The sequence below is a fragment of the Symphalangus syndactylus genome, chromosome 6 (genome assembly GCF_028878055.3).
Source record: "Symphalangus syndactylus isolate Jambi chromosome 6, NHGRI_mSymSyn1-v2.1_pri, whole genome shotgun sequence".
Classification (NCBI taxonomy): domain Eukaryota; kingdom Metazoa; phylum Chordata; class Mammalia; order Primates; family Hylobatidae; genus Symphalangus; species Symphalangus syndactylus.
In genome coordinates this window covers 101,606,589-101,634,356 of record NC_072428.2, presented here as the reverse complement: position 1 = coordinate 101,634,356, position 27,768 = coordinate 101,606,589, and the positions used below count along the sequence as shown (strand labels likewise).

Sequence of the window (27,768 nt, the reverse complement as noted above, 5' to 3'; positions counted from 1 at the left end):
TATTTTTAGTAGAGATGGGGTTTCGCCATGTTGTCCAGGCTGGTCTCAAACTGCTGACCTCAAGTGATTCACCTCCCTTGGCCTTCCAAAGTTGTGGGATTATAGATGTCAGCCACCATACCCAGCCTATATTTAACTTTAATAATGTCTTTTGTCTATTTCCCTCCCTGGGTAAAAGAGAAAACAATAAAAATATTCATGAACTGGTATAGGTTCTTATTTTGTGCACCCAGCATCCGGGACAATATTTGAGTATACTACTTAGATCTCCTAAAAAGACTTACTTTTAAAAAGATGAATAGTTTAAAATAGTTATCACACCACTTTTCTAAGTGATTACTTATATTTGCCCTGCTTAATTAAGGATTTTAGTTTGAGGATGGAGAGTCTGATAAATCAAGGAAATACAATTATTTATAATTATTTATCTCTTTTTAGGCTAACAGGATTATATAGTCTCAGAACTATAGATCTATTATAAATTCAGATTTTGAAAAGAAGTTAAAGAAGGCTAAAAGGCATACTTGATGACATTTTTAGCTTTTCCTAAAAATGTATAAATTTATATGCTTTTTATTTTTTCTACCAGGAAGGAAAAGAATAATAATACTCTGTTATTTTTAGATTCCATAGCTGTAGTTGTCAGACATATTTCAGTTAGGTTATTCGGGAGGCATATTGTAGAAATTGTGAAAAAATTCACACGTATTTCTTTACTTCGTTACTAATTTTCAATATTCCTTACCTTATGTATTCTCTAATTTTGCTCTTTTCCCAATTTTAATATTATAATAAGAATTTCAAATAGGACTTTGTAATTTATGAGATAAAACCAGATGGATGAGAGGATGAGTATCTTAAGAATATAATGCATTTCCTTGTGTTTGTTTTGTATACATGTGGCAATAGCCGCTGAAAGGGAACTAAACTACATTATGATCATTCTTGCTCAGAAACTCATGTCTAGTTGGCTAATTTTAGAGCCAAGACCCTAAGCCTTCTACTTTGATTCTTATGCATGCATACTTGCTATATAATACTGTGTTGCCCTTTTCCAGCTCTGATTTTGATTTTTGGGTCTGCATTTGTGAAAGTACAGGCCAATATGTCCAATAAACAAACTAGTGAAATTATTTTGCCCACATGACAAATGTTTGTAAAAATGTTCCCCAAAGGGATCTCTAGGAAGATATTATTTCTTCAAAATTCTTTTGCCTTTGAAAGGCGAAATTTAGTTGTGGGAGTCTCAATTTAAGAAACACAGGCTATTTTATCTGAGTTGGAGCTCAATTAGATGTGAATCTTTAAATTGTTTATTCTTCTGTGCTGTTGTGAAAGGATGCTATTTCATAAATATGAAATCAGGAATTCTATGTTGATTTTTTTTTTAAAGCTAACTTTTAGTGCCTTTATTACATAGTAGACAGGTATTATCCTGCTGTTGAATTCAGGAACCATGCCTAGCACCAGATGTGGGTGCAGAAGCTTCCCTGGTCTATGTGTGGAAAGCTTGTTTGTTTAGGCTGCCAAGCCGGAGGAGGCATCATACTTTTCACTCAGGCCTTGCCTCTTCTGCTGAAAGATGAAAGATTGGCAAAGCAGAGTTTTTAAAAAGAGTAGGTTAATTGTTTCTGGAGATTAGAAGGGGCCTTTTTTTGTGTCGATGCCTATAGGCATGCTTACCCCCTGCCCCAGCCCCGACATGTATGTACCTTTATCAACATGCATTTCCCTACATACAGTTCCCAGAGATTCATGAAGCTGCTCTTGAAGCTCATGGGCAACCCCCAGATTAATACACAAGTGTTACTTAATGAAAGAAGAAAAAGAGATTGCATGTTCTTTTATTTCATAGAAAGCACCATATTCATCCATTCACATGTCCTGAGCACCTGTTCATCCAACTACTCATGTATCTATCCATCCACCCACCTGCCATCCATCTACCCATCCAGCCTTCATTCGCGTTTTATCTGATACTTTCTGTCAAATCTCTGTGTATTTTATTTTTACACTTTTAAAATTGAATACTGTACTGCTTTGTAAGTACTTATGGATCTTTGTAAGTACTTATGGAAAATGAAAGAATGATTCATGGCAACTATGGAGGTGTTCTAGTAGAGAGTGTGTACATATTTGTTTGTGGTTGTGTAATAATATAGTTTGAAGCATTAATAGGTTTGGAAAGGTGGTATAGATAGTCATTTCAGTTTTGCTTATCTTAGACTCATTTTATATTTCAGAAAGTCTTTTTGTGAACTTTTTGTACTGCTCTAGTTTTAAAATAAACTGCATTGTCAGTAAAGCAGAGTTAGATTTTTTCGTGAAAATAAAATTGATAGACACGAACATTTCTTTAGAAAGTTACTGAATCAAAGAAAATTTTAAAAGGTTTTTAAAAAAGATTTTACTCATTTTACTGAGAAAAGTTTCTCGTCTTTTGAATTGATTCTTAATTTATTTCACATATGAAGCGTCTTGTAAAGGTTTTATTTAGGGCAGTAAGGAATCATTTTAGTATTGTTAATCATTCAATTTTTATGTAGAATTTTTTTCTAGTCCTTATTACTTTAAGAAATTACGATTGAAACCCCCTATTTCTCTTGACATTTTCAGTATTCATTTTTCTACTGCTTTAGTCTTTATCATCTATGTATGAAACAGAAAATATATTTTTTAGACAAAGAAGACAAAGTGACTTATTTGGAAAATAAGGTTCTAATTATCATTTTCTGTAAGGGTGAAATACAATATAAGGGAACAATAAAGAAAATCACTCTCCTAGAATATCGCAAATTCTAAAAAAAGGAACATAAAGATTCAAATGCACACAATCTGCTGACAGGACTGAGCCAATGAGTTGCAGAGCATGAGTGTGTTGCTACACAGACTACACTTGTATCAGGAGTGTATCATGAAAGATGAAAAAGTGAAAGTGGGTACTAATAGCACTCAGATTTTAAAATGAATATCATTAGTATTCCAGCAAAATTATATTCATAGCTATATCTTAAATCCAGTGTGTTTCATGGGAAGAAAATGTCAGTGATATGAACTTACCTAATAGAACTGAGTCTGAGGCTATGTATTTGCTCTTAATGACATTAAAGATGTAACTATTTTAAAATCTTTTGATATGTGGGGCTAGATTTATAATTTAATACTGTAGTAAATATTAAGAGTGCTTAATTTTTTGGCATAATGGAAACATAGCATGGAGATTAATATCTGATCAATAGTCAAGATCCTTTTGCAAGGTCGTTCCCAGATTCACACTGTTCTGGCACTCTGCATAGAAATACTCTTCTGTTTAAGGTTTAAGGTTTATTGAATTGGATCACTTAATTGCATCTCAAAGTTATAGCTTCAAATTCTCACTTCTTTCTATTTCAATATGGCAATATAGTTTTCTGTTAGATAGTGACAATCATTATTATTTGTACTAACAAATGAAATCAGGTTTTCTATTTATTTTTTGTTCTAGAAGTCTCTTTTCTCTTGGATCTCTGAGTGTTCTTCATTTTCTTTTATAATGCACTGTCCAGTCCTAAGAAGTGCCCTAATATTAATACTACCTTTCTTAACTGATTTTTTTCAGTCATTAGAACAAAACATTTCATTTGGCTTAGGGATCATTTGATAGTACCTATAGAAAATAATTTGAAACAAATTACAAAGTATCTTGAGTCTGAACTTCTGGCCCAACTCAGTCGCTGGGAATTTTTTTAGAGGATTGTTTGAGGTGAAGGTCCACTGATATTTCTATCCTCAGCCACTAATAGATAAATGATAAAATAATTCTAAGGTCTTTGCTAGTGAACTCTGTAAAGAGTACCAGTCTTGGGTGATCATCGAAGTTAGGAGTTTGGATCTGAAAGGGAGCAAATGAAAAATTGTCATGACATTAAAGTGGTCAGTAATGCAATGAGACTAAGAGTTAGGACTTCGTAACTATACTCATAAAATAAGATGAATTCTGGCTCACCTCAGTTCCTGGCTCAAATTTAAAAGCATGGTTGTACAATTGCATGAATAAGTATATGGGTAAATATTTTTTATTATTAATTACTATTTATTAAACACCAAACACTGACTTTCGTTATTTAAAAAAATCTCATATAACCTTCATATTAAGCATGTGAGATACACAGTGATATCCAAATCTTGCAGATCATAAAGAAATAATATTGCAGTAAACTCACACGTGCCAGAATTTTGGTTAGGTTGCTTAGAAAGGCAAACTACTCATCAAAGGAAACGTGACCAGCCACATGCCTTAAAAAGGACAACATAACATATTTAAAGTCTCTAAATAGATTGTAGACAATTTACACAGTACTTTGATATTTGTCCTTTGTCAGTTTTTTGGGGGCAGAGTTGCTGTGTGAAAGATTTGCATTTTTATTTGCATCCTGGTCTAGGGAAACCTTTCTAATCCCTGAGTATGCTCTCTTGGGATTTCAAGACTTTAGAGAATTGTTTCCTAAAGTGAGTTCCAGGGAAAACATGTTATTGCAAAAAACCTCTCAGTGGTAATACCATCAAATGTGAACGAACATACCTTTAATTATTATAAACGAAATACATGTTGTTGTGATTTAGTGGTGAATAAGCAAAACCTAAATTATATTGGTGATTGAAAAGATTGCAGAATCTTCTAAAATCAGTATATAAGATACAAAAAGGAGGGATTAATGTACATATATTTATTTTAAATTATTTTGACATATTTGAGAAGCAACTACCAGAAATATGTAATTTACCTTTTTTAGCTGTAAAACAAAGTTTATGTATTATAAGATTACCTACATGATAGTCCATACCCTGGGATGAACTTTCTGCTCCCTGTACCCAATCTGGCAAAATTTTACTTACCTTTCATGGTCCCGAAAATGCCCTCCCTGTCGTGTTTTTATAGCAGTTAATGTATATCACGTTGTATTACAATTCAGTTCTCTTTTTCTGTAGCATTTAGAGACATCTGCTTCTTAGAGGTCTTTGACACATATTTGTGGAATACATGGAGTAGATGAATAAATTATATGTTTAATTAATTTAGCAAGATTTTTATCGAGTCTTAACTATTTGGACCAGTTTTTCTGACTACTTGATCTAAGAATGATCCAGCAGGTGGGTAACTAAGATTATGGTTCAAAATGTTTGGGAACACTTGCTGATTCCTCTTTCTTTACTGAGTGAATTTGAAAATTAAAAAGATTTTGGAGAAATGACTTTTTAAATTTGAAAATGTATTTTATTATGGAAATTTTCAAACATACAGAGAAGTCGAAAGACATTTACAGTGAACCCCAGTATACTTACCACTCATATCTTATCACTTTTCTGTTATATATCTATCTATATTTTAATCCCTCTATTCGTCCATCAGTCCATCTTTTTTATTTATGATGCGTTTCAAAGTAAACTATAGGCACTTCTCCCTAAATACTTTCAACATGCGTATTGTTAACTAGAGTTCAAGAATAGTTTGGTTTTTTTTTCTTTTGAGGTAAAATTTAAATACAATAGTGTGTATAAATCTTAAGTGAACATTTGCTAGTTTTAACATATGCCTATGTTGTGTAACCCTAATCTCTATCAAGATACAGAACATTAACATCGTCCCAGAAAGTCCTCTCATGGTCCTTCTCAGTCACCTTCTGCTCCCACACCTCACAGGGAACCACATTTCTCACTTTTTCCCCTTTACTATAGATTAGTTTTGCCAAAACATGATGTCTTTAAGGAATCGAAGTATGTAAATGTTTATGTGAAAAACAGAAAGGGGAAGCAAGCCCTAAATAAACATTTACATCGATTACATTTACATTTCAGTTGAAACTAACAACTGAAATGACAACTGGAAAACTACAGAGGGCAATTGATGAAGGAAACTTAAAGTGACTTCATGTAATGACTAATGACCTGGATTTAGAGGAATGTCAGAAGTACACATGGCTAGCATTCCATTATGCTGTATAATTGCTATAATGGCAGCAGACTGTGTAAACCTGAAAGTCACTTGACAAAGAATTTTGCTTGGTGGTCAACAAATGTGATACAATTCTGTGACCCAAATAACCACATATTTTACAAAAGTTATAAAGTCAAAATATGGTGATTGTTTCAAATGTTTTGGTTTTGTGACAGAATTGCTTAATATTTGGCTTTTAGAATGATTTATTATAAAACGTTGAAAATACAGTTTTAATTAATATACAATGAAGAGAAATATTTTGGAATGTATGAAATTGCTCTGTGTTAAGAGTCTTCATATTTAAAATATAGTTTTAAATAGCATGGTTATACATCATGCATAGATGATTATACAGATGTAATGAATCCCAGCTGTTACTCAGGTACCTTGTAATATATGCATCACCTAATATATTTAAATGCTGAGCTTTTGTCAGTAGAGAAAAAAGTCACCAGTAATATCTAAAAATTAGCATTGCTTAGTCTGGGACACTGGCCCTCACAGTCTGTTGATTACTTGTAGTCTCTAGCCTCTCTCTTTTATTCATACCACAGCCAAACACTGAGTACTAACCGATGGGTTTTAAGAATCTACCAAAACCACCCATCTATCTTCCTTCTCTCCCTCGTTCTCTTCTTCCTTCTTTCCTTCCTTCCTGGCTACTTAAACAAATATTTGTTGTGCACTTGCGTTGTAACAGTGTTAAACGGTGGAGATACTGTGATGAGTAGAAAGTACCTTACTGTAAATCAGGTTCTACAGATGCTGTTTGCATTCGTAAACATTAACCTCTAACAAATCAGAATTCACTTAAAAAATCATACATCCTAGAATTTGTGAATGGATTTTGTGAAGAACAGGGCAAGTTGGTATACGTGATAAGATTGATTATTCAAAGTTGATCAAATGTCTGTACTGTTCATTTAATTACATTATCTCTACAGCTGAAACAACCAGACTTGCTTTACCATTGACCATCTGCAATAACTGTCGTGCTCAGTGTAGCCATTAGTATAGTTAACTATCTTTTTATTTAAAAAAGTTTCACTGTCAATTTTGTTGATCTTTTCAAAAAACTAGTTCCTGGATTCATTGATTTTTTGAAGGATTTTTCGTGTCTTTCAGTTCTGCACTGATCTTACTTATTTCTTGCCTTCTGCTAGCTTTTGAATTTGTTTGCTCTTGCTTCTCTAGTTCTTTTAACTGTGATGTTAGGGTGTCGATTTTAGATCTTTCCTGCTTTCTCTTATGGGCATTTAGTGCTATAAATTTCCCTCTATACACTGCTTTAAATGTGTCCCAAAGATACACTTCTAGCGAGATTAATAAAGAAGAAAAGGCAGAAGAATCAAATAGACACAATAAAAAATGATAAAGGGGATATAACCACCTATCCCACAGAAATACAAACTACCATCAGAGAATACTATAAACACCTCTGCGCAAATAAACTAGAAAATCTAGAAGAAGTGGATAAATTTCTGGACACATACACCCTCCCAAGACTAAACCAGAAAGAAGTTGAATCTCTAAATAGACCAATAACAGGCTCTGAAATTGAGGCAATAATTAATAGCCTACCAAAAAAAAAAAAAAAGTCCAGGACCAGATGGATTCACAGCCGAATTCTACCAGAGGAACAAAGATTAGCTGGTACCATTCCTTCTGAAACTATTCCAATCAATAGAAAAAGAGGGAATCCTCCCTAACTCATTTTATGAGGCCAGCATCATCCTGATACCAAAGCCTGGCAGAGACACAACAAAAAAAGAGAATTTTAGACCGATATCCCTGATGAGCATCAATGCAAAAATCCTCAATAAAATACTGGCAAACCGAATCCAGCAGCACATCAAGAATCTTATCCACCATGATCAAGTGGGCTTCATCTCTGGAATGCAAGTCTGGTTCAACATACACAAATCAATAAATGTAATCCATCACTTAAACAGAACCAATGACAAAAACCACATGATTATCTCAATAGATGCAGAAAAGGCCTTTGACAAAATTCACCACCCCTTCATGCTAAAAACTTTCAATAAACTAGGTATTGATGGAACGTATCTCAGAATAATAAGAGCTATTTATGACAAACCCACAGCCAATATCATACTGAATGGGCAAAAACTGGAAGCATTCCCTTTGAAAACCGGCACAAGACAAGGATGCACTCTCTCACCACTTCTATTCAACATAGTGTTGGAAGTTCTGGCCAGGGCAATCAGGCAAGAGAAAGAAATAAAGGGTATTCAGTTAGGAAAAGAGGAAGTCAAATTGTCCCTGTTTGCAGATGACATGATTGTATTTGTAGAAAAGCCTATTGTCTCAACCCAAAATCTCCTTAAGCTGATAAGCAACTTCAGCAAAGTCTCAGGATACAAAACCAATGTGCAAAAATCACAAGCATTTCTATACACCATTAACAAACAAATATAGAGCCAAATCATGAATGATCTCCCATTCACAGTTGCTACAAAGAGAGTAAAATACCTAGGAATCCAACTTCCAAGGGATGTGGTGACCTCTTCAAGGAGAACTACAAACCACTGCTCAACAAAATAGAAGAGGACACAAACAAATGGAAGAATATTCCTTGCTCATGGATAGGAAGAATCAATATCATGAAAATGGCCATACTGCCCAAAGTAGTTTATTGATTCAATGCCGTCCCCATCAAGCTACCAATGACTTTCTTTACAGAATTGGAAAAAGTACCTTAAAGTTCATATGGAACCAAAAAAGAGCCCACATTTCCAAGACACTCCTAAGCAAAAAGAACAAAGCTGGAGGCATCACGCTACCTGATTTCAAACTATACTACAATGCTACAGTAACCAAAACAGCATGGTACTGGTACCAAAACAGAGCTATAGACCAATGGAACAGAACAGAGGGCTCAGAAGTAACACCACACATCTACAACCATCTGTTCTTTGACAAACCTGACAAAAACAAGAAATGGGGCAAGGATTCTCTATTTAATAAATGGTGGTGGGAAAACTGGCTGGCCATATGTAGGAAGCTGAAACTGGATCCCTTCCTTACCCCTTATACAAAAATTAATTCAAGATGGATTAAAGACTTATATGTTAGACCTAAAACCATAAAAACCCTAGAAGAAATCCTAGGCAATACCATTCAGGACATAGGCATGGACAAGGACTTCGTGACTAAAACACCATAAGCAATGGCAACAAAAGCCAAAATAGACAAATGGGATCTAATTAAATGAAAGAGCTTCTGCACAGCAAAAGAAACTACCATCAGAGTGAACAGGCAACCTACAGAATGGGAGAAAATTTTTGCAATCTACCCATCTGACAAAGGGCTAATATCCAGAATCTACAAAGAACTCAAACTAATTTACAAGCAAAAAACAAACAACCCCATCAAAAAGTGGGCAAAGGATATGAACAGACACTTCTCAAAGGAAGACATCTATGCAGCCAACAGACACATGAAAAAATGGTCATCATCATTGGTCATCAGAGAAATGCAAATCAAAACCACAGTGAGATAACCATCTCATGCCAGTTAGAATGGCAATCATTAAAAAGTCAAGGAACAACAGATGCTGGAGAGGATGTGGAGAAATAGGAACGCTTTTACACTGTTGGTGGGAGTGTAAATTAGTTCTGCCATTGTGGAAGACAATGTGGTGATTCCTCAAGGATCTAGAACTAGAATTACCATTTGACCCAGCGATCCCATTACTTTGTATATACCCAAAGGATTATAAATCATGCTACTATAAAGGCACATGCACACGTATGTTTATTGCGGCACTATTCACAATAGCAAAGACTTGGAACCAACCCAAATGTCCATCACTGATAGACTGGATTAAGAAAATGTGGCACTTACGCACCATGGAATACTATGTGGTCATAAAAAAGGATGAGTTCATGTTACTTGCAGTGACGTGGATGAAGCTGGAAGCCATCATTCTCAGCAAACTATCACAAGGACAGAAAACCAGACACTGCATGTTCTCACTCAAGGACAGAAAACCAGACACTGCATGTTCTCACTCAGGTGGGAATTGAACAATGAGATCACTTGGACACAGGGCAGGGAACATCACACCTGGGGGCCTATCAGGGGGCGGGGGGTTGGGGGAGGGATAGCGTTAGGAGAAATACCTAATGTAAATGATGAGTTGATGGATGCAGCAAACCAAGATGGCACATGCATACTTATGTATCAAACCTGCATACATTGTGCACATGTACCCTAGAACTTGAACTGTAAAAAAAAAAGTTTCACCTGTACCTTTATTGTAAGATAGTTTTTTTTATTTGTTTCAAAACAACTATCCTTGCTCAGAGAAGTTTGGAATTTCTTTTGTGATCTCTCAATTTGTGTGGTAGTAAAGTGCTCACAGAGTCACAAGTTAGAAAACCTGATTTCTTTTCTCCATTTTATTGTGAGTTTGAATGACTAACTTAAGTATTTAATTTCTATTATTTATAATGAAGCACTTTTCAATTCAGGCTGAATCTCAGAAAAAAATATAAAAATGTAAATATAATTAGAACAATGGAAACATTTTTATTGTGATAGAATATATATATAACATATAATGTACCATTTTAACTATTTTTAAGTGTACAGTTCAATGACATTAAATACATTCTTATTGTGGTTCAGCCATCCTCACCATCCATTTCCAGAATGTTTTCATCTTCTCAAACTGAAACTCTGTATCCATTAAGCAATAACTATTTAACACTTCTTCACTACTTCCAGTGTCTGGTAACCACCTTATCATTTTCTTTTTCTATGAATAGGTCAATGTTTTTTGAGTAAGGGCAGTAAATTATCATTTTGCTCTGTGAACCCTGAAAATCTGAGACAGGTCTCAGTTAATTTAGAAAGTTTATTTTGCCAAGGCTGAGGACACGTGCCTGTGACAAGGTCTCAGGAGGTCCTGACAATATGTGCCCAAGGTGGTCAGAGCACAGTTTGGTTTCATGCATTTCAGGGAGACATGAGACATCAATCAACATATGTAAGATGAACATTGGTTCCGTCCAGAAAGGCAGGACAACTCAAAGCAGGGAGGGGGCTTCTAGGTGGTAGGTAGATAAGAGACAAATGATTGCCTTCTTTTGAGTTTCTGATGAGCCTCTCCAAAGGAGGCGATCAGATACACATTTATTTCAGTGAGCAGAGGGGTGACTTTGAATAGCGTGGGAGGCAGGTTTGTCCTAAGCAGTTCCCAGATTGACTTTTCCCTTTAGCTTAGTGATTTTGGGGCCCATTTCGTTTCACAGCTCCAAATCCTCTTAGGTAAGAAATTTTTTCTTCCTTTTAAAAAAATCTTTAGTGAAAGTGTTAACAGTCAGGGCCTAATCAGAGAAACAGCTACAGGAATATATGTATTCCAAGTCTAAATTCAGTTCTTTAATGTGTTTAATAAAACTTCCCATTTTTAAATAATAATTTGAAATTTTTTAGTCTTGGCTGCCAATGTATTCTTCATATATTGGAATAACATTATTCTACAGCTGTAGGAGGCAGCAGCAAGTAAGGCAATTATATAAATGCAATTTATTTAAAGCTTTAACCATTTATGTGAAGCTAGGCATTTGATTTGATTTCCACCTATGGCAATGGCTTTCAGAAATTTGATTTGTAATTTATTTGATGTAATTTCAGGCTGAGAATATCTTCACAATACAATATTGAAAAAATAGTTTATTGAAGGATGGCTTAATGAAATATAAAGAGTATGAAATGAAATGTAAATCAAATAAAACTTAAGGGCTATTTGCATAAGTGGCATTTAGCTATTGGGCATTTGTATGTTTGTATGTGTACAAATATAATTTTCATAGTACAAAAAGGTGGTTTTACAAATGTTTGTTTTATTAGGAGCAATTTCTTAAATATAATTAGATAACAGAAATTTTTGTGTATTTTTTATTTTCTTAAATAAATTGGTATTGTCAGGCTAGCTTTTGATTTGATCAATATATTGTTTACTCAAAGAAAAGCCTTAGTGGTTTAAATAACCATAACTGTAAATGTATTAAGAACTTCACTGGCAGTAGCACTGCAAAGCTCAAAGGCACTCAGTGTAACCTAATTACTAGGAATGACATTTGTATTAGTGCTAGTGAGATGTGAGCTTTTTGTAAAGAAGGCTGAAAAGATATCAGATTAGTTAGGTCCAGAGTGAGCAGAAGGGACGTATTTCAAATTTACCCTTTTAAATCCTAGAATTCAGTGACAATGATGTGACTGGGTTATTGATATTGTAGTACATCTAGGATGAAGAAATGAATATATAGAGATTACTAATTAGTGAATATATATTTTAATCAAGACACAATTTTCTAGCATCAGGGTCAAATCAAGGTTTTATTGGGGACCTGAAACAGACCATTTGGAGGCAGCCCTCCTAAAAAAAATACAAAATTACAAATATAAATTTATATACAAGTCAATATGTATTTAGGATGAGAAAAGAAGTCACAACTGATTACAATTTCGTAAAAGATGGTCAATGACGTTATCATAATAATATTTGGAAAAATAACTGCTGATCACACTTTTAAACTACCTTTTCCACATCTATAGGATACATAATGTTTGAGCCCCTCCTCAGATGACAATGACTTTATAATTTTTTATAGATTTAGAAAGATAAATTAGACTTTCCTGTAGTGTGGTTGGGAAGATTTTGTTTTTATTATTGATAATTGAGCTGTATAAAATGTGCAGCTTCACTCACAGACATAGTATTTATAGAACAGCTACAGATTTGGGCTCTGCAAATTCAGTGTCTGAAAAGTTCTATTTCATTGTCAGTCCCATCAAAAAGAAAAAAGAAATGTCTGCTACATTTATAATTGTATATGCACTATCAACTATATTCCTAATAAGAGAAAACTTGACTAGGCCTTGATTGCAAATGGAATTATCTGCTTGTTCTATTTCATGTCTCCTTATTGGAAGAATTTTCCACAGAGTAGCTTCTGGCTGTGTAAATTTCAGTCTCTGCTTCTCTCCCATTTGCCACAAATCTTTAGTTCTCGTTGCCATGGGACACATTCATGACAGAGGTTACACATTCAGGGGTCTTCATAGACCTCTGACTACGTACCTTCATATCAGGACCCCACGTGAGTTGGCACAGTGGGAAAGGGATGTATTCCTAGAAGCCATTCCTATACTGGAACAGATGGTAAACTAAGTACACATAGAAATGACTGAGAACCACTTACATATATCCCACTAAAAACAATGTGCTACCAATTCTGAATGTATCACCCAAACTGAATATATCACCCTTTGCATGATCCCCAGGTTGCTCACTGTGACGCCCTCCACCTGACAACAGAAGATTGGTGGAGAGGACGTGGGAGTGGAGAAAGATATTTTATGGGCAAAATATCTTACTTTTACAAATTTTACTAAAATATATAATCATGGACACATTGCTAGGTTACCTGCAGGGACATTTTCAAATGAGGAGGCCTGAAGCTTAAGCTTTATGATGAATTTTATGGTAAATCCGACTCTGTCAAATAAGTACGATTTCTTCAACGTTAGAAATCTTCTATATCTGTGCTACCTAATATGGTAGCTTCTAACCACATATAACTGTTGAATACTTGAGATGTGGTGAGTGCAACTAATAAAGTGAATCTTTAATTTCGTGTACTTTAAATTATTTTCAGTTTAAATAGATACATGTAGTTTATGGTTACTGTATTGGATAGTATATATCTAATTTATTAATATATTTATGTAAAATTAAGGCTCATTTAATTCTATTAAAGGTATTATGTATCATACCATATTCTGCTTAACTTTGGATGTTGTTTAGGGATTAAACTCTCAATTTGGTCTAATTTTATACTACATATGATTCATGTATTGCCTACTGAGCAAGTAAGCAATTTTCTTAATTATGGACAAATATTATGCTGGCAGACCCATGCATATTAAACTGAAAAAATACTTTTAAAGTGCTTCTTCTGGTTGGGATTTAAAAAATATGATTATGGAACCAATCATATTAAAAAATCTTATATGATGGGCTAAAATATGTGTTTTCAAAGCAGGGGTTAAAACTTTTTACATGAAGTACTTTTATTTTTCTCTTAGGAAATTTAATAAGGCATCTCCAAAGACAGAGGGAAAGTGGATTATTTGGTTGACATGCTTAATATTTTATGTCGCTGCTTAGTTTGCTAATTCTAGTGGTTCAAACCAGATTTCAAAATCTGGGCTAAATCTCTGTCATGCTATGACATGGCATTTGACAGTAATTCCTGAATATTTAATTGATAGAAAAACAGAAAGCATGCATATTGTTTAGTACAATTGTGTGAACTGCTATGACATATCATTACATACAATTTTCTGAAAGACTGCATATTTTATTCATTGTATGCCTAGCATGGGGAAGAAATTTTTAATGCAGCAAACAGGTGACCTTTCAAGCATCGTATATAAAGTTTCAATATGTACTTTAATGGGATAGCTGGTGATTTTCTGTTTATGTGCTGTTGATTTTATTTGCATAGTTGGGGGTTGACAAAAACTGAGAATAGATGTTCTCCATAGATCTACATGTAATAATTATAATTAATATTTAGAATGACCAGATTAACTTTTTAAAATTGAGAGGAAGTTCACATAATATTATGAACCATTTTAAAGTGTACAATTAAGGAAAATTATGCAAAATCTCTTTTCAGAAATTTGGGACTCATGATATGTTTTATTTACAGGTTTCAAAATTTTTTTGTATTTTTTTGTTTGTTTAAAACCTGTATATGTTTAAAAATTAAAAACATTTAATTATCACTTGGTAGCAATTTGTAAAATCCTAAGTAGAATTTTAAGTTGTTATGTAAAATTTCTTTGAAATTGAGAATTTTAATCCTAAATTGCTTCCTGATAGATTTGTCATTGCATTTTATTCTCAGGTGTGTAATTTTTTTCTATAGGCTGTGGTTGTGTCATATATACTAGTTATAATTTGGCTTTTCAAAATATCAAATGCCAACCATATGCAAAATAAGTAAATTTTTATGACTATGAAATTCACTTCAATTATCAAAATGTACAAAAGTCCAAAATGTCTTCTTTTAGCCTATTTTGTTGACTTTGGTGATTTGTCAACCTGAAGGTAACGGACTGTATTAGTTTTCTATTGCTGTTTAATAAACCACAAACTTAGTGGCTTATAAAAACGTAAATTAATTATCTCAGACTTTTTGTAGGGCAAAAGTCTGGGCGTAGCTGGATTTTGTGCTCAAGTTCTTATATGCTGAAGTCAAGGTCTCCCCTGGGCTACAGTATCATCTGGGATCTCATAGGATCCTTTTTCATGTTCATGTGGTTGTTGGCATAATCCAGTTTTTTGGGATTGTGTGATTGAAGTCCACATTTTCTTGCTAGCTCTTGTCTGGAGACTGCTCTCAGTCTCTAGAGGTCCCCTCCTGTAAGTCCTTGCTACATGGCTCCTATACAGGCCCCCTTCTTTAAGGCCGGCAGGAAAAGCTCTCTTAAGCTTTGAGGCTTATCCTTCAAGGAGGACCCAGTCCCTTTTAAGGACTCCCAGAATCATCTCTGTTTTGACAAACTCGAAGACAACTGCTTTGGGACTTTAATTACGTTAATACAATCTTTTCATCTTTGTCATGTAATGTAACATCATACTGGGAGTGAAATCTATCATACTTAAAGCCCTACCCATCCCCAAGGGGAAGGGAATCTTCAGAGTGTGTGCACCAGTGGGCAGGAATCTGGGATGCCACCTTAGAATTCTGCCCACTACAGGAAGCTATGGGAAAATTTGAAAATGTGTTTTTTAAAAAATTAATAGACTCTATTTTTTAGTGCAGTTTTGTATTTGTGTGGAGAGCTCCCATATAATCCCTTTTTCCCTGTACACAGTTTCACCTATTATGATAGTCTTACATTAATGTACCTTTGTTAAAACTGATGAACCAATATTGATACAATATTATTAACTAAAGTCTGTACATTAGGGTTAATTCTTTGTGTTGTACAGCTCCATGGATTTTGACAAATGCATGTCATGCATCCACCATTGTGGTATCGTACAGAATAGTTTCAATTCCCTAAAAATCCCATGCTCCTACCTATTTATCTCTATCTTCTTCGTGCCCATCACTCCTACTACTGATCTTTTTACTGTTTCTACAATTTTATCTTTTATAGAATGTCATTTAATTGGGATCATACAATATGTAGCTTTTTCATACTGGCTTCTTTCAGCAGTATGCTGGCTAAGACTCTTTCATGTCTTTCCATGGCTTTATAGGTTATGATTTTTTAAATCACTCACTAATATTTGATTACATGGATGTACCCTAGTTTGTTGATTCAGGAAGCTACCCTCTGGGTCTTTTTGAGACTTGCCGGGAAATTGCCTGCAGAGGTGACATTGAAATTCACTTGGAATCTTCCTGCAGGGGAACAGGAGGAAGGGGCTTCTCTTTCTGGTTCCAGTATACTTTATTCTCTTCTTCTATGGTATGTGGTGGAAGTGAGCCAGCCCCTGAGATGGGGGTCAGATTCACTGCCAAGATTCTCATGGGGGTGTTTTTGAAACTTTCCGGGTAACTGCTGGTTGGAACATCTTGAGACTTGCCAGGAAACCACTTGGGATGCTGGTGGAACTGGCTGGGAAGTTGCTTATGGAAGTGCTGCTGCAACTTGCTGGGATGTGAGTATCACTGGATATCTTTGTGATGCTGATTGCCATAAGAAAAACAAGAGAACAAAGCATATCGGAACCAGAAAGAGAAGCTCCTTCATCCTGCAGTGTTCTCTCCAGCACCCTCTGGTAACAAAATTTAATGTTACAGCAGCTGGCAAAGAAAAGATACAGGGTCCAGCTCCCATATCACAAAGCAGGACAGGGAAGGGTAAATTTGGAGCTGACAGGCAAGAGGTCGATAACTGGCACACTTTCTGTTTCAACTTTGCTGAGATTTTTTTTTTTTTTTCTTAAATCAGGACTGAGTGATTATTGCCACATGCTTTTCTGTAACTATTGATATGGTCATGTAGTTTTGTTTTTTAATCTGTTAATATGGTAAATTACATTGATGGAATTTTTGAATGCTAAACCTATCTCACATTCCTGGATAAGCCAAACCTCATCATGATGTCTTTTTTTTTTTTATATTGCTGGGTTTGATTTGGTAATATTTTGTTAAAGGTCTTTCTTTATGTCTATATTTATGAGATACATTGGTCTGTCTTTTTTTTTTTTTGTAATCTCTATCTGGATTTGGAGTCGTGGTGGCTTCATAAACAAGCTGGGAAATATTTCTTCTTTTTTACTTTTCCAAAAAAAGTTTGTATAGTGTTTAATTCTTCCTTAAATATTTGATAGAATTGACCAGTGAAACCATCTGGTCCAGGAATTTTCTTTTTGAGAAGATTATTAATTATGAGTTAAACTTTTGAGGTTGATGAGGGGTTTATTTTGAGTCAGTTTTATAATTTGTGTCTTAAGCAATTGGTTCATTTAATTTATCTAAGTTATGGTATAAAATTGTTGATAATATTCCTCTATTTTTGTTTTGGTGTCTGAAGTATCTGGAGAATATCTCCTTTTTTATTTCTGATATTGGTAATTTGTGTCTTTTTTATTCCCATGGTCATTCTAGCTATTTATCATTTAAAAATGTTTTCCAAAAGGCAGCTTTGGGTTTTTTATTTCTTTGATTATTTGCTTATTATTTCTTCCCTTCTATGTACTTTGATTTTAATTTGCTTTTCTTTTTCTACCTTGTTAACGTAGAAGTTTATTTTTTTAAAAAAACTACAAGATTTCTTCTAAACCAGTGGCTCCCAAATTTTGTTGCCAATTGGAATTGTCTGGGGAATCCATAAAAATTAATAATTCTGTCTCCCATCCCCAGATATTTTTATAATTGATTAAATTGATATGAGGTACAATGGGATTTTAAAAAACTCCCTATGTGATTTTTAGTGTGTAGCACATTTGGGGAAACACTGTTCTGAGCAGTACTTTAGTTTTCTCCCACAAATTTTGATATATTGTGTTTTCATTTTATTCAAGATGTTTTTAAATTTCCCTTGTGGTTTCTTTTTTCCATTGGTTATTTAGAATTATACTGTTTGACTTCCAGATGTAGGACTTGTTCCTTAATTTATTTCTGTTTTAACTCCTTTGTGATAAAAGAAAGTACTCTGAGTGATTTCAATCCATTTTTTTTAAGGCCTGGCATATGCACTATTTTGGTTAATTTTTTTATGTGCTTTAGCAAATAATGTGTATTCTGCTATTGTTGGGTGAGTGTTCTGTAAACATCAAATGGGTCAACTTGTTGATGGTGCCACTGAAGTATTTTATATCCTTACTGTTTCTGGTGTCTTTGTCCTGTCAATTACTGAGAGAGTAATGTTGAAATCTCCAACTATTATTATGGGTTTCTTTTTTTCCCTTTCAGTTCTAGTTTTTGCTTCATGTGTTTTGAAGCTCCATTATTAGGTGCATAAATATTTAGAATTGTTATGTGTTTTTTTTTTTAAATTGTCATTTTGTAGCTCACTCCTGCATTTGTCCCCCACCCTTCCCTTTGATGACCAATTTTGCAGACTTCAGGGAGATCAGGGAACAAAGTTGGGGTCTGGCAGCCCCACTATTCTACCAGCTGGGGAGAACAAGTCGCAATTACAAATCATCACAACAATTAGCACCTGTACTTGGGAGAGCTGCAAATTGAGGAGGCCCCAGGTCCCCATTGTACACGGGTCTATTTGACAGTGACCTTACTCTGGAAATAATGATATTGCTTCAGCCTGAGGTAATTGATGTTGATGAAACCGGTGGCATCGATTGGCTCATAATTCCCCTGCACGTTGACGCTCACCAGCTCCTCCTTGTAGAGAGACAATAGAGACTCCTGGCTGAGGATGTGCACCTGGCCCTTGAAGATGGGCACCTGCACTTTTCCTTCCATTTGCTCCTGGGACTTGGTGATGCAATGGCGGACAGATTTACACTCAGGGTTGATTTTGTGCGCTTCCCGATCCATGGTGAAGACCTCGATGTCTAAATGAGCCTGGTGAAGGATGGTGCCTGCTGGGGTCTTGTAGATACCTCTGGACTTTATTCTAATGAAGCGGTTCTCCACAGCGTCAATACAGCCCATGCCGTGCTTGCCCGTGACTTCGTTCAGGTACACGAAGAGCTCCAAGGAGGTCTGGTGAAGTGATCTTGATGGTCACTTTCACAGGGACCCCTTTTTTTGAACTTGATCTCGAGAATTTCAGGGGTGTTGTGGGCTTTGGCTAGGTCCTGGGTATATCGGTAACGACATCTTTGCCTTTGTGTTCATTTTTGAAAAATATTTGATCTGGCTGTATGATTTTTAGTTTCACGTTTTTTTCTTACAGCACTCTAAGAATGTCATTCCATTTCCTTCCAGCTTGCATAATTTCTGACAAGACGTGTTATTATATTTCTCCTATGTACATTATGTGCCTTTTTTTCTGGCTACTTTTAAGATTTTTCTCTTTATTACTTTTTTTTTTTTAGCAATTTGATTATAACATGTCTTGTCATGGTTTTTCTTTATTCTGCCTGGGCTTTGTTGAACTTCTTGGATTTGTAGGCTGATATTGTTTATTAAATTCAGAAAAACTGGAGGCATGTTTTCTTTAAATATTTTCTTGACCTCTTTCCTCTTATTTTAGTGCTTGAATTACAAAAATGTTAGATTATTTGTTGTTGCCCTCACATATTATCAAGACTGTTTATTTTTAAAATATTTTCTTCCTTCGTACTTTGTTTAAAATAATTTACATTACTATGTTTCCAACTTCATTGATATTTTCTGTAGTGTCTTATCTGCAACATTTTCATATCAAAAATATTTTTAAATATTTAGACACTTAATTTGGTGGTTCTCAATATGTTCTCTTTGTCTTCTCATTATGTTCATATTTCCTTTAAGTCTTTAATCTTATTGAACTTATTTTAATAGCTGTTTTAAGGCCTTTTAATGTTAATTTTGTTATCTTTGTTAATTCTGGATCTGTTTTTATTGACTGATTTTTCTCCTAGTTCTGGGCAACATTTCCCTCCTTTTTATTTGTCTGTCTCTAAGTTTTTTTTCACTATTAGGCATTGAATATTAGTATTTACATTGTTCAGCTGAAGTTGAACAATGTAGATACTAATTTACATTGGTTTTTCTTTTTGGTTACTAATATAGTACTAATTACATTTTGGTTTTTCTTTTAAATGGTCTGTCTCCCCACCACCCTCCACTTTTTTGGTAGGCATTTAAGTTATTTGCAGATCAGCCTGCTCATTTCAAGGCTATTTTTATGCTTTTCAAGGATGATCTAGGGTAATCTTTACTTTAGAGCTAGTTTAGACTCACTACTAAGGCATGAGCTTTCTGGAGTCTCTACAGAATACTCTGGGTATTCAACAGCAAGGGCTCTTCATTCTTGGAATTGTTCACTTTATAGCTCCCCTGAAATTGATCTTTTCCTGCTATTTTTCACTTGGCTGCTTGCAGTTTCACCCTATGCAGCACAGATTCCTATTCAAAGCCTCATGAGTATTCTTATGCCAATCTCTGCATAGCATTCTCTTTATCTGTAATATGTCCCACAAATTCCAGCCATCCCAGCCTCTTCAAACTCTAATCTGTTTCTCAACTTATTTGGACCATGAGGCTCTGAGTTCCCCATTCTTATACCACAGTTTGGACTTTGCATCTAGGTTGAAATAGAGGCAGTCTTAGATATCACCTATTTGTTTCCCTTTTGTTAATAATCACATGCCTTTTCTGCCATTGGTCCACTATCTGAAATAGCTTTATATATTTTGTCCACTTTTCTAGTTATGTACAGGATTTTGAGGGCAATCCTGTAGAAGTTCAGCATAATTATTTGTTCCACTTAAATTTAATGTAATGAATGTAATTTTTCTAAACCTGAATATTGAATCTGGCTACTCTTAGAAGCAAGCTTTATGTTACTGTATGTTTTTATTTTCAGCAATTTCAAATCTTTGTATAGAGACCATAAGATTATTTAACCAAGGTTATACTGATGTCTTAAAAAAAAAACTCCCAGGTTTTTCAGAAGATACCGTTTAGGTCATTTAATTTTGCATGCATGTATGTGCAAGTTGGTGATGTACATGTACAGCTTCTTTTAAAAATGGATTGGGACCTAACAATGAAAACATGCAGTTGTAATGATTCTTACTGTAGTGCATGTTGAATTATGAGAGTTACTCATGGTTATATGTTACCCATGGGGACTTTTAATGTGCTTGGTTATATAGATCTGCAAATTTTTAGCTATGGGCTGATAACCATATTGAATCATAAATTTATTACTGATGCATTGCTTTCTAGGTGGACGTTACATTTTAAGAGAATTAAGAGTAGGAATTAACTTTCTATTATGGAATGGTTTCTTCAGCTTTAAATGAATATCCAATGTAAATATTACTAATTTGTGTAATCAACACACAAAAACGTTAATTATTTGGAGCAAAAATTAATTACAAAGTTTCTTAAGAATAATAGAGGAAATGCAAAATATTTCTAAATAAAAACTATTTAACTGACAGAAGCTTGTCAGCACTTAGCAACATTTATTTTCAATTACAAATGGTACCTTTTTATCACCATTTTTATTCTAGCTTTGTATCAATATATCATCTAGACAGAAAGTGCTGATGTAGGTTTTTCAGTGCTAGCCTGCAAATGAATTGAAGGTGAATGTGGTTTTAGTTACATATCTTGCTTCCTCTGCATCTGTGCTTTGTGTTTTATTAGACTGTTTGAAATACATTGTTGTCAAATATCTAAATGTCAGGCTTGCTGATCATTTATATGCCTTTTTTTTTTAAAAAAATACTACATACAATGTGGTTATCAGCTGTCTTTTCTAGGGATATCTGTAAATTTGAGAGTGTCTTATTGGTAGATACATGAGAAGTTAGTATCTCCAAGTTTTTCATTCATATTGGCTTACTGCCATATGAAATTTATTACTGAACTTTCATATGAAAAAGATAAAACACACTGTCATCTCATCTTGTCCTATTGTGCATTTCAGTTACAAGAACAAAATGATATGCTTGCAGTTCTATGACATGATGCACTAGAAAAATCTTTATTATAGAGATTGTGTGACTTAGAGTTTGTGTGTATGTTTATGCATGACTCTTGCAGAATAAAGTTGTATTTATGTGTACTCATAGTGATATTTCTGTGTCTGTATGAACACAGTGATTCAGTAGATTAGATCATGAGCATTCTTTATGTTTGTCTACAGTAATTAAGTCTCTCACTGAATATGAACCAGGTACTGGCCAAGCTGTCTTATAATAAATATTATACTTATTACTTGTTTCAATGGCTATATAGATAATCAGAAGTGTTGCAAGTTGGTCACTTACTGGAAAATCTTAAATATGCTACTTACGGGGAACTTACCATGTATATACACATATGGTATTATCTTCTACTTTTTTGGTTTGTTTTAGATAAGTGCTGTTGCTTAGCATTTAAGGTAGAATGTTTTATTTTTATAAGTTAATTAATATATATTTAGTTCTATGACCTTGAGCATGCTATTTAATTTTCCCACACCTGAGTTATCTCATCTCTGAAAACAGGAATAAAATAGTTCCTCCTTCATACGATTGTGTTGAAGATTAAATGAGTTAATAAATATGAAGCACTCAGAACAATTCTTGAACCTAAGCAAATTTTCAGTGAGTAGTAGTTATTGTCACCATTATTATTAGTCAATTTAAGAATCAGCCAGTAATATTTCTTTTTCTTTTTTATGTCTTTATATATAATTTACATTTCATAAAATTCACTCATGCCAAGTATAGAAATTGATGATATATAGTGAATGTATAGGGTTGTACAGTTGTCACTGTAATCCAATTTTGGAATGTTTTAATCATCCTGAAAATACTCCCCACGGCCATAGTTCTTCTGAAATTCTTTTGGTTTAGTTAGGGGACTGACTAGTAAGTCAGAAATATAAGGTGATAAGGGCTGTGATCAGATCTGTTCAGAGGTATTGGAAAACACACGGGAGAGGTATCACGTTCAGATGGAGAGTGGGGCTAAGGACTCAGAAAAGACTTCTGGGGCAAACCTTTTTCAATAGCTGGAGGAATTGAGTTCACTTTTTAAATTAATACATTATAGATATAATTGATGTGTTCTACATAGAGCCAAAACATCAAACTTCTCTTCATAATGTAGGATGTTTTGTTGATTCTCTTACTTTATAGTGCTGGTAGCATGGGAAGCAAGGAGAAGGAGAACCTTGATTCTGTATTAAAGGAGCCTAAAGATAGGATATGCTAGTACCTGTTTAAACGATAGGATATGCTACTACATGTTTAAAAGGTAGGAAATGCTAGTACATGTTAAAAACAACTTAGGTGTTGTTAGTATGAAAGGATATGTTAATAATAATACATTAATAATACATCTAGGCCGAGTGCAGAGGCTCATGCCTGTAATCCCAGCACTTTGGGAGGCGGAGGCTGATGGATAACTTGAGACCAGGAGTTGGAGACCAGCCTGGGCGATATGATGAAACCCTGTCTCTAATAAAAATAAACAAATTTAGCCAGGCATGGTAGTACATGCCTGTAATCCCAGCCATTCAGGTGGCTGAGGCACACTTGAATCTGGGAGGTGGAGGTTGCAGTGAGCTGAGATCATGCCATTGCACTCCAGCCTGGGCAACAGAAAGAGATACTGTGTCAAAAAAAAAAAATTAATCTGTTTGCTTTGTTGAAGACCAATTGGCTGTATGTATTTGGGTTTATTTCTGGGTTCTCTATTCTGTTCCATTGGTCTATGTGCTTATTTTTAAACCAGTACTACACTGTTTTGATGACTATGGCCTGATAGTATAGTTTGAAATCAGGTAGTGTGATGCCTCCCGATTTGTTGTTTTTGCTTAGTCTTGCTTTGGCTATGCAAGCTCTTTTTTGGTTCCATACGAATTTTAGAATTGTTTTTTCTAATTCTGTGAAGAATGATGGTGGTATTTTGGTGGAGATTGCTTTGAATTTGTAGACTGCTTTTGGCAGTATGGTCATTTTCACAATATTGATTCTACCCATCCATGAGCATGGGATGTGTTTCTGTTTGTGTCATCTGTGATTTCTTTCAGCAGCATTTTGTAGTTTTCCTTGTAGAGGTCTTTCAACTCATTGTTTAGCTGTATTCCTAAGTATTTTTTTTTTGCAGCTATTGTAAAAGGGGTTGAGTTCTTTATTTATTCTCTGCTTGGTCACTGTTGGTGTATACAAGAGCTACTGATTTGTGTACATTAATCTTGTATCTGGAAACTTTGCTGAATTCTTTTATCAGTTCTAGGAGCTTTCTGGAGGAGTCTTTAGGGTTTTCAAGGTAAATTATCATGTCTTCAGCAAACAGTGACAGTTTGAATTCCTCTTTACCGATTTGGATGCCCTTTATTTCTGTCTCTTGTCTGTTTGCTCTGTCTAGGACTTCCAGTACTATGCTGAAGAGGAGTGGTGGGAGTGGGCATCCTTGTCTTGTTTCAGTTCTCAGAAGGAATGTTTTCAACTTTTCCCCATTCAGTATTATGTTGGCTGTGGGTTTGTCATAAATGGCTTTTATTACATTGAGGTATGTCCCTTGTATGCCAATTTTTGCTGAAAGTTTTAATCATAAACGGATGCTGGATTTTGTCGAATGCTTCTTATCTACTGAGATGGTCATGTGATTTTTGTTTTTAATTCTGTTTATATGGTGTATCACAGTTATTGACTTGTGTATGCTAAACCACTCCTGCATCCCTGGTATGAAACCCACTTGATCATGGTGGACTATCTTTTTGATATGTTGTTGGATTAGGTTAGCTAGTATTTTGTTAAGGAGTTTAGCATCTGTGTTCATCCAGGATATCAGTCAGTAGTTTTCTTTTACTCATGTAACCAAATACCACCTCTACCCCAAAAACTTATGGAAAAAAATTAATCTGAAAAGTGTTTATGGTTTAAACTTGACGTGTTAAAATACTTTTGTCTGAAAAAAACATGATTAGCTCTCTCCAATTCTGTATACAAAATGCATTTCAGATGGGTTAAATATAGAAACAATATTAAATTTAAGTCATAAAATACTTAGAAGAAAGTATAAATGAATTATTTCATAGTAGGCCCAGAAAGGCCTTCCTCAATATAAAACCAAAGGTACATATAATGAAGGAAAAGTTTAACAAATTTGATTATGTAAAATGAAAGTCTCTTCTATGTTAAAAAAATGTGAAATGATAAAGCGAATGAGAACCTGGAAAAGTATTTGCCACATCAAACATATCACTTCTGTATAAAAAACAGCCACAAATAGTAATCAAAAGCAAATACATTCAAAGGATAATAGGCAAAGGTCATGAACAGATAATTCAAAAAAGAAAATGAAAAATGAATTTATTAAAGTGATTAATCTTGTAAATGAAATGGCATGAAATTAAATGAGACATACTTTTTCATCCATCATACCAGCAACACAATATTGATGAAGTTTCTTTAAACTGTACTCTTATGGATATTGGAGAAAGAACAGTTTGGTGGTAGGTATCAAAAGGCTTGACAATATTTACATGTGTCTACTAGGTACTTTCAACTTTTAGAATTTTTTTCCAAGACATAAATGAGAGACTAGAGCAAAGATAAAGGGATGTTCACTGCTGCATTATTATGGTAGTAACTGTCCAATAGTGGTAGGTTAGCAAAATCAACTACAATATTTACAAATGATGGAATATTCGTACAGCCATTCGAAAATCATGTTTTCGAAGACTATGAATATTGAAAGTGCTCCTATAATATTGTCAAACAAAAAAGCAAGTTACAAAATGATGTATACTATAATTCCAGTATTTGAAAAATGTAGTATATATGTATAGATAAAGGACTAGAGGACTACAGAGAATATAAATATTGGAAATATGTCTATTATAAGTGATTTTATTTTCTTATAGTGAAAAATTTTTTTTTTTTTTTTTTTGAGATGGAGTCTCGCTCTGTTGCCCAGGCTGGAGTGCAGTGGCGCGATCTCGGCTCACTGCAAGCTTTGCCTCCCCGGTTCATACCATTCTCCTGCGTCAACCTCCCAAGTAACTGGGATTACAGGCGCCTGCCACTACGCCCAGCTAATTTTGTTTTTGTATTTTTGGTAGAGATGGGGTTTCACCATGTTAGCCAGGATGGTCTCAATCTCCTGACCTTGTGATCCGCCCTCCTTGGCCTCCCAAAGTGCTGGGATTACAGGCGTGAGCCACCGCACCCAGCGAAAAACGTTTTCTAAAGCTTCATTTATTTTATGAGAAAAAGTTATAAACTACAGACTAGCATTGTATATTGTTATAATAGTATTGTATATATATACATATAGTTTGCCAACTATATCTATTCTTTTTCATTTTTATTTTACTTTAAGTTCTGGGATACATAGGCAGAACGTGCAGGTTTGTTAAATAGGTATACATGTGCCATGGTGGTTTGCTGCACCTGTCAACCCGTCGTCTAGGTTTTAAGCCCTGCATGCATTAGGTATTTGTCCTAATGCTATCTCTCCCCTTGCCCCCCAGCCTCCACAGGCCCTGGTGTGTGATGTTCCCCTCTCTGTATCCATGTGTTCTCATTGTTCAACTCCCACTTATGAGTGAGAACATGTGGTATTTGGTTTTCTGTTCCTATGTTAGTTTGCTGAGAATGATGGCTTTCAGCTTTATCCATGTCCCTGCAAAGGACATGAACTCACTCTTTTTATGGCTGCATAGTATTCCATGGTATATATGTGCCACATTTTCTTTATCCAGTCTATCATTGATGGGCATTTAGGTTGGTTCCAAGTCTTTGCTATTGTAAATAGTGCTGCAGTAAACATACGTGTCCATGTGTCTTTATATACATGCATGTCCATGTGTCTTTATAGTAAAATGATTTATAATCCTTTGGGTATATACCCAGTAATGGGTTTGCTGGGTCAAATGGTATTTCTAGTTCTAGATCCTTGAGGAATCGCCACACTATCTTCCACAATGGTTGAACTAATTTACACTCTCACCAACATTGTAAAAGCATTCCTATTTCTCCACAGCCTTGCCAGCCAGCATCTGTTGTTTCCGACTTTTTAATAATCGCCATTCTAACTGGCATGAGATGGCATCTCATTGTGGTTTTGATTTGCATTTCTCTAATGACCAGTGATGATGAGCTTTTTCTCATGTGTTTGTTCTCTATTCTTCAGACACTCTGGTTTTATACAAATTCAGTAACATGAATTTTATAGTTTAAGTACATTTGTTTAATAATGCTTATTTAGTGGAGAGTCCAGATGGAATTAATGCCCAATAGTTGTTTTGAGAATGTCGAGGAATAATATTACTACAGATAGTTGTGTATTTTTAGTACAATAGAGATTAAATTATACTATGCTTTCAATTAACTTATTTAAGTGGGAGAAAGGCAAAAACTATCAACAGCAGAATAAAGAAAGATTATATATATAAAACTACCTAAAAGCTGTATTGCGTTTGCTTCATTTTCTCACTTTTAGAAATTTTGTACCGGTACTATGATTTTCATTAAAATGTAGATATTTCTTATACTAGCACATTCATTTACAAGAAATAAAGAAATTTTGCTCAAATGATTATAATACAGTATAAAGTAAAACTGAGTTCATGTAGTAACGTGTGGAGACACGAACAAAATTGGA

The 27,768-nt window shown here is 34.5% G+C and overlaps 1 protein-coding gene across 13 annotated transcripts in view; it reads left to right on the top strand.

Annotated features, from left to right (window-relative positions):
* IMMP2L (inner mitochondrial membrane peptidase subunit 2) overlaps positions 1–27,768 on the top strand; it is an 886,329-nt gene that overhangs the window by 114,158 nt on the left and 744,403 nt on the right. The window lies entirely within an intron of this gene.